We start from the raw sequence: 7,450 nt of genomic DNA, 5'->3' as shown, positions 1-7,450 counted from the left end.
TTTTATGATGTATTTTTAGAGTACTTTAAATTCACTCTTTGACAGTTTCATACATGCACACAATCTATAAGCACCCCACCACTCTCCCACTTCTTAGGACCCCTTCCTGATGTGTGCCCCTCCCACCTTCAGGTCCTCTTTCCTTTGTAAATAACATGCTGAGTCCAGTTAGTGCTGGCTCTACGCTCACGGGTGTGGAGCTCCCCACTGGAGCATGAGCAGCCTTCCATAGACACACCCAAAGAAAAATGTCTTCCCTGCCCCACCAACAGCTCTTCAGCCAGAGGCAGGCATCATGAGCCTCTCTCTAATCTGTGGCAGAATATTTTCTAGTTTGATCCTATGCAGGTAACCATAGCTGCTGTGTGGTTGTGTGTGTGGTGGACACCCAACGGACATTTCACAGCACCCTTCCCACTATCCTACATTTACAGTATTAATTCTACCAATCCACAACCATGAGAGGTGTTTCCGTCTTTCAGCGTCATTCATTTATCTCTTCAGTGTTTCCATTGTAGAAGTCATTGGAATGTTATTATGAATGAAATCTCCTCTCCCAACTCTTTCCTCAGTAAGTTTATTATTGGTATATATAGATTATTGGTATATATATACTATATAGAAAATATGATGGATTTGTGCATATATGTTCACGTGTTCCACACGTGTTTGTGTGTGGAAGACCAGAAGCCACACCAGGACTCTTCCTCAATTTTTCTTCACCATGGTTTAACCTCAGTCTGTGGGCATTTGTTTAAGCCAAAGAAAGTATGCATTTTCTTAACCAATATATGTTAATTAAAGGTTATAATTTTATTTTTTAGACCAAAAAATGCAATGACATTAGCACAGTGTCTTAGTGAGAGTTTCTTCTATTGCTGTGCTATTCTAAGATCATAGCAACTCTTACAGAGGAATACATTTCTTTAGGTCAGAGGTTTAGTCCATTATTACCATGATGGGAAACATGGCTGCTTGCAGGGAGACATGGAGCTGGAGGAGCTGAGGGTTCTACACAGTTGATTTATAGGCAGCAGAAGGAGGCTGCCACAGTAGGCCTAGCTTGGGCACATGAAACCTCAAAACCCATCCCCTCAAGGTGACACACTTCCTCCAACAAGGCCACGCCTCCTAATAGTGCCATGCCTTACGTGCCAAGCATCCAAACACGTGAGTCTATAGGAGTCACTCCTATTCAAACCGCCACACAGGCTTTACCACATAGCCTCAGTAAATGACTTACCTGTAGTCATCTTCCAGGAAGACATTTTCCGTTATTGAGATAGAGTCTCTGGTAACTGAGATCTGTTTCAAACACTACGTAGCAGAGGGTAACCTTGATCTGGTTTTTAATTTTAACTTTTTACATATACATGTTATATGTATATGTCTGTGGGTATGAGTGTATGCCTGCACTTACCATGCTGTACCTGTGGGAGTCACAGAATAATCTGTGGAAATCAGTTCTCTCCTTCCACCATGTGGGCTCCAGGGAGCCCGTTTACACAGCCAGGCCTTGCAGCAGGTGTCTTTACCACTGATACCGTTAACCAGTGATCCATTCTGCTGACCTGACCTCGAACTCCTGATTCTCCTGATCCCACCTCCCTCCAGGGTGCTGGGAGACAGGCATTTGTCACTGCTATGAGTTTGTGTGCTGCTGGCGGTTGAGCCCAGGATGTTGTGTATGCTAGGCATGCACTTTGTAAACAGCCTCAGACCCAGAATCCATCAGACTCTTGAGGCTACTTTTCTCACTGAATCTGGGACTCAACAAGTCAGACAGACCAACTGCTGAGCCAGCACCAGGCACCTTCTGGCTGCACCTCTCCAGCCCTGGGATATAGGCATTCACTACTTTATATGTGGGTACTGGGGACTGGAGTTGGGCCTTTGAGCAAGAACCTTCCTTAAGACTGAGCAATGCCTGGGAGATGTCCCCAGCCCAGAGTGACTGGTTTTCGTATCCTGCTGCTCTGTTGAATATGTCTATCAGGCCTTGGGGGTTCTGTGGAGTCCTTAAGGTCTTTTGTATTCCATCATGCCATCTTCAAACAGGGATCCTCAACTTTTTCCCTTCCCTGTTGGTATTCCTTATCTTATAAGGAATGAGACCTCAAAACCCATCCCCAAGGTGACATACTTCCTCCAACAAGGCCACGCCCTGATGAAGCATTGTATTAATGCAAGTACAGAAAGAGGACACCCTTTTTTTTGTCCCTGACTTTAAGGAAAATGCTCTCAGGGTTGGTTTTTATTTTTATTATTTTTTAATTTTTTGCCAGTTAGTACAACGTTGGCTATAGATTTGTCATATAGCTCCTTTACTGTGTTGACATATGAAGTGGAAGTTTCTGGATGTGTCAGGTGATACAGACTCATGGTTGAAATGGAAACTTAAGGGTTCTTTGGAAAGTCGATTGGATGGTGTTTTGCTGGGGAAAAACGTGCGAAGGAATGTTTCGTTAAACTGGGCACAGGTGTGAAAGGCTAAGGCAAACCCGTGAAGGAACGTTTTTGCTGAAGCAGACACAGGAGAGAGGATGTGTTATGCAAAAGAAAGCACGTGAAAGGACACGTGATGAAGGATTCTTTGCTAATGACATGTATGTATTGGTCCACATTACATTGTGTAGTTGAGCTGCATTTGTCAGAACAACATAGAGAGAAATGCACCAAAAAAGTTCTGGTGGTGTACCACAGTCTGTTGCCGCTTCTGAGGACTCGGGCTGAGGCAAGGCATGCGGAAGACAAGTAATGTTTGGAGGGTATAAATAGGATTCCAAGGAATGAGAGAGACAGAGCTTGGCTTGCTGGTACAGCTAGCTGTGTGACAATGCTTGTGGGTCTCAAGTCTTCCCTGAGAGAGGCATGGCTGAGAACTTCTCCTGGTGTCCTGTTGGTCCCTCCTGCTGACTCGAGCTGAGGCTGAGGCCTGGCTGTCTCTGCTAAGTTGTGTCACCACGGTTGCTATCCCAACTCTACCGAGTTGGACTGCCGATGCATCCATGAGGTGTTTGTGAGTGGGTCCAGCTGCTGCTGCCTGCTAACCTGTGAACTGAACTGCTGATTTCCAGATGGGAACACAGATGGGAGTTGCTCCAAAGAACAACTAAACAGATTCACTTCCCTCCTTTCCTTTCTTTCTCACTGCCTCTGGTGGGTTACAAGGGAGGTTAAAGTGTTTAAAAACCATCATTAAAAATAGGATTTGAAAGAATTAAAGTTACCCATGTGTTTTGCAAGGCCTGTGGGAGGATACATGATGCGGAGAGAGTATAAATAGGACTCCAAGGACAACGATGGCGCACTTACATAGCTGGTCTTGCAAGGCTTCGTCGGTCTCAAGTCTTCATCTTCACTGATCTTCACTTTGTTGAGAGAGGCACAGCAGAACACTTCTAGCAATGCTGTGGGAGGCAGATGATAAGAGACGGTTGTTGGGGGATGGTTGGGGTTGTGCAGTGTACGTGAGGAGGCTGATTTCTGTGCCCAAACATTTGGTTGCCGCCTGATTGTTGGCAAGGTCAAGCATCTTCAGTCTCAATGTTATGTAGAAATTGTCTCCCATTGCCTCTGATTGGTTAATAAAGTGCTGACCAGCCAAGTAGCTGGGCAGAAGAGCATGGGGCAGGACTTCCAATCCCAGTGAGGGGTGTCCTCCAAGGAAAGAGTCAGGAGAGAATAAGAGGAGAAGGAGGAGATGGGCCAGGAGGATTCACCATGAGGTCACCATGAGAGAGCAGCCATGAGGACACACATGGACCAGAGTGAGCCAGGGCAAGACCAGATGGCAAGTAATGGGGCCCTCACCCAAAATTACATTTACAGAGGGCTGGTTAGGGTGTTAGGCAATGGCTGGCCAGTCTGGGCTTATTCTCCTAACACTGTCAACAGGGAGGAGAGGATTCTCCTCTCAGCTCCAATTTAAAATTCTAACAAAAACTCTGATTAGCCTGTTTTGGGTCACATGATTGATTTATGGACCAATCATCATCACCCAGGAGATGTGACACTGTGAACCAGTTTGCGCCATTCCTGTGCCTAGAAGATGGATTTTAGTTGAAGTCAGGGGAGAGTAGTTTTTCAAAAGAAAAAAAGGTGTCATTATTAGAAAAGAAGTAACGTGGGAAGATAAAGTGAGTTTTCCAATACAGACAAGATCAGGGGGTGCCTTGCAAAAGAGAGGCAGGGACTGTGTATCCAACTGCTGGCTGCCATTGCAAGGATCTGGCTGCTCTCCTCAGCTGCCCTGGAATCTGGGCTTGGACATGGGACTTGCTCTGGCTAGTGGATGTTTGCCAGTGTGATTGATGTAAGCAGAGATCTGGCAAACACCAGATGCTTGGGAATACAGTTGTACCTAGTACTGCTGCTGGTGCACCCCTGAGTCTAAGCTAGCCCACAGGAGGATTTGATCACGCCAGGACAGACTTCAGCTGCTCAGCTTGCCCTTGATATCTCACCAGAGGCCCCAGGTGTGCGCCAACCCTCAGAACTGTGAAGATGCTTGTTCTGAACCACGATTTTCAACACAGTCGAGTAGTACCTTGACTTGGAAGACACAGGAGGTAAGGGGGCAGTGAGGGCAGAGGGAGCAGACCTGGCAGAAGAGCCAGGATTGTTGGAAGCTGTTTGCCATGTCTCTGAAGTAGTTTTAAAAAAGAGAGAAAAGTCTGCCGACTAGCAGAGTCAAGGCAGGTCAGGGTCTGTTGGCAGATTTCCCAGCCTGCTGAGGCATGGAATGATAAGAGGAAGGATGGAGGATGGAGGCATGGAGGCATGGCTCAAGGGTTGAGAGCACTGGCTGCTCTTCCAGAGACCCACTTGAGGCTCAAGGCAAGGGGCTGAAAATTCTAATGACTTTAGTGGAAGGAACAGGGAGGTCTGGATGGGAACAGATGTCTTATGTGTATACTTCGACAAATTGTTTCTGTTGGCTGTGGCTTTGCTTCCCAATGTACTGTAGTATAAGAAGGCTAGAGTACTACACTTGCTGCTGGTGTGGTAATGACCTGCAGCCCTCCCATATCTGTCTCTTGCTTCTTTTTTCTATTTTTCCTATAATTATCCTCATTCCCCCCTCAGAGGCTGTTCCACTTTGTATTGGCTGGTTCTGTTCATGGAATCAGACATGAAACCATGTAGCAATGTGGACACCCCAGGGTTTGGGACCCCTGCAGTACAGAGAACCCTGGAAAATTATCGGAAACACAGCCAAAGTAGTAGACAAGAGATGGGCCAGAAACAACATTTCATATCAGAAATACATTTGAAGGCTGGAGAGATGGCTCAGTGGTTAAGAGCACTGGCTGTTCTTCCAGAGGACCCAGCACTCCATTGTTGGCTTCCAGTTCCAGGGATTCAGTGACCTCTGGTGGCCTTTCAAGCACTAGGCACACATGTGGTGCTATTAAGTGATGAAACATATCCTGGGGAGACACAATACACACATCTGCTCACCTCAGATAGGGAGCCCATAGCAGGCAGAAGAACAGAAAACAGAGGAACAACTTCATGAGCTAATCAGTTTTATTGGGGTGACTTGCAAGAGTGTGGGTGAGGGGTTAATTACTGGAACAGAAATGACTCAAAGAACACCTGCCTTACCAAAGACCACCCCAGCCCTGTGACAGCTCACAAAAGCCAGGAAATCTGGAGCACACTGCACAGCTTGCAGGCAGCTCAAAAGATTGGAGAGTGACTCTAAATGACTGGTTCTAAAGCTCTTCCAGGCCGTTCTGCTGGTTTCTGCTTCTCCTAGGCAACTGGTCTGATGTCATAGTCTTCTTTGCAGCTGCACTCTGCTCATCTGAGAGGAACTTTCAACTTTTATTGTTGACTCTGACAGGGAGGGGCCTAGTGAATCTGGTCAGCTTCAGGGACTTCCTAAATCTGTTTTTGAGTTGTCTACCTTTCTGTTTAAGGAACTTCCTGCAGTAAGAACTGTTTCAACCTCAGAGGAAATTGTTACACAACAGGTGCATACAGGAATACATAGACACATAGAGGCAAAACATCCATACACATTAAATAACCATGATAATAAGAAGAAATGCATCTAAACTTGTGGTCCATGAGAGACACTGGAAAGCTTTGATGCAGTGAGGAAACATGATTAAACTTGTACTTTTAAAAGCCCACAGCTACCATTAACGTTCACTAGAGATTTGAGATACGCTTGGCAGGAAGGGTGCCCTGGTTGCAGGACTGGAGACATGCCAAAGAGGAGGTCATCACAGGAACTCTGGGGACTGGATAGAAGCCTGAACCAATGGCCACTGGAACAGTAGAGGAGGGGACAGATGGGAGGTAAGGGGTCAGGAGGTGGGATGATCTGGTAGGTTCACATCAGGGGGTGAGGAAGAGCCGGCCATCTCAGATGAGTCTTGAAGGTCTGACTTGGATGAATGTCGAGAATTTTGGAATCAACAACACTGTTGGCTCAGCACTGTAGACCCAACTCCAGAGGGAAGGGAGCTAGAGAGTCTGTGACTCCATCTGTCAACTTTATGTCTTAGTTAGGGTTTTACTTCTGTGAACAGATACCATGACCAAGGCAAGTCTTATAAAAACAACATTTAATTGGGGCTGGCTTACAGGTTCAGAGGCTCAGTCCATTATCATCAAGGTGGGAGCATGGCAGTGTCCAGGCAGGCATGGTGCAGGAGGAGCTGAGAGTTCTACATCTTCATCCAAAGGCTGCTAGTGGAAGACTGACTTCCAGGCAACTAGGGTGAGGATCTTATGCCCACACCCACAGTGGAACACCTACTCCAACTAGGTCACACCTATTCCAACAAGGCCACATCTCCAAACGGTGCCACTCCCTGGTCCAAGAATATACAAACCATGACAGTTGTCACCAGTCACTCTTGAGCTGGTTTTAAGGGGTATGGGGATGGAAAGGTGTGGTGGTGCCTGCCTGTAATCCCAGCACACAGAAGGATCATGAATCCCAGGCTGACCTGAACAACATAGTGACTCCCGGGCAGGTGTGGACTACTGAGCAAGATACTGTCTAAAATAAATGTTAAGTTGTATAGGGAAAATTTTTATCAATGGAACACATTTTTTGTTGTTGTTGAATTTAGAGGACATGAACCCCTTGACTTCAGACACTGCTTACTAAAGAGCTAATCTTTCTACTTAAGCTAGTTGATATAAAGAAAAGCTTTGAATCAGTGATAGCACAGATGGCAAAGAGTGTTCAGTATGCAGTAGTTACCCTGTGAGGTCACACGTGTGTGTGTGTGTGTGTGTGTGTGTGTGTGCGCGCGCGCGCGCGCACACACACACACACACACACACACGGCCCTTGGGAAACTAGCTTGAAATGAACTTGAGCTTCTGTTGTCCTTTATAGTGTATCGATCTATAAGCACTAACATTGCTTTATGCAACTTCTGCGTGTGCATGTGCACATGAGTGTGCAAATGTGCATGAATGA

The sequence above is a fragment of the Mus pahari genome, chromosome 6 (genome assembly GCF_900095145.1).
Source record: "Mus pahari chromosome 6, PAHARI_EIJ_v1.1, whole genome shotgun sequence".
NCBI lineage: Eukaryota > Metazoa > Chordata > Mammalia > Rodentia > Muridae > Mus > Mus pahari.
The sequence above is the reverse complement of the archived record's forward strand: the minus strand, read 5'-3'. Positions refer to the sequence as shown.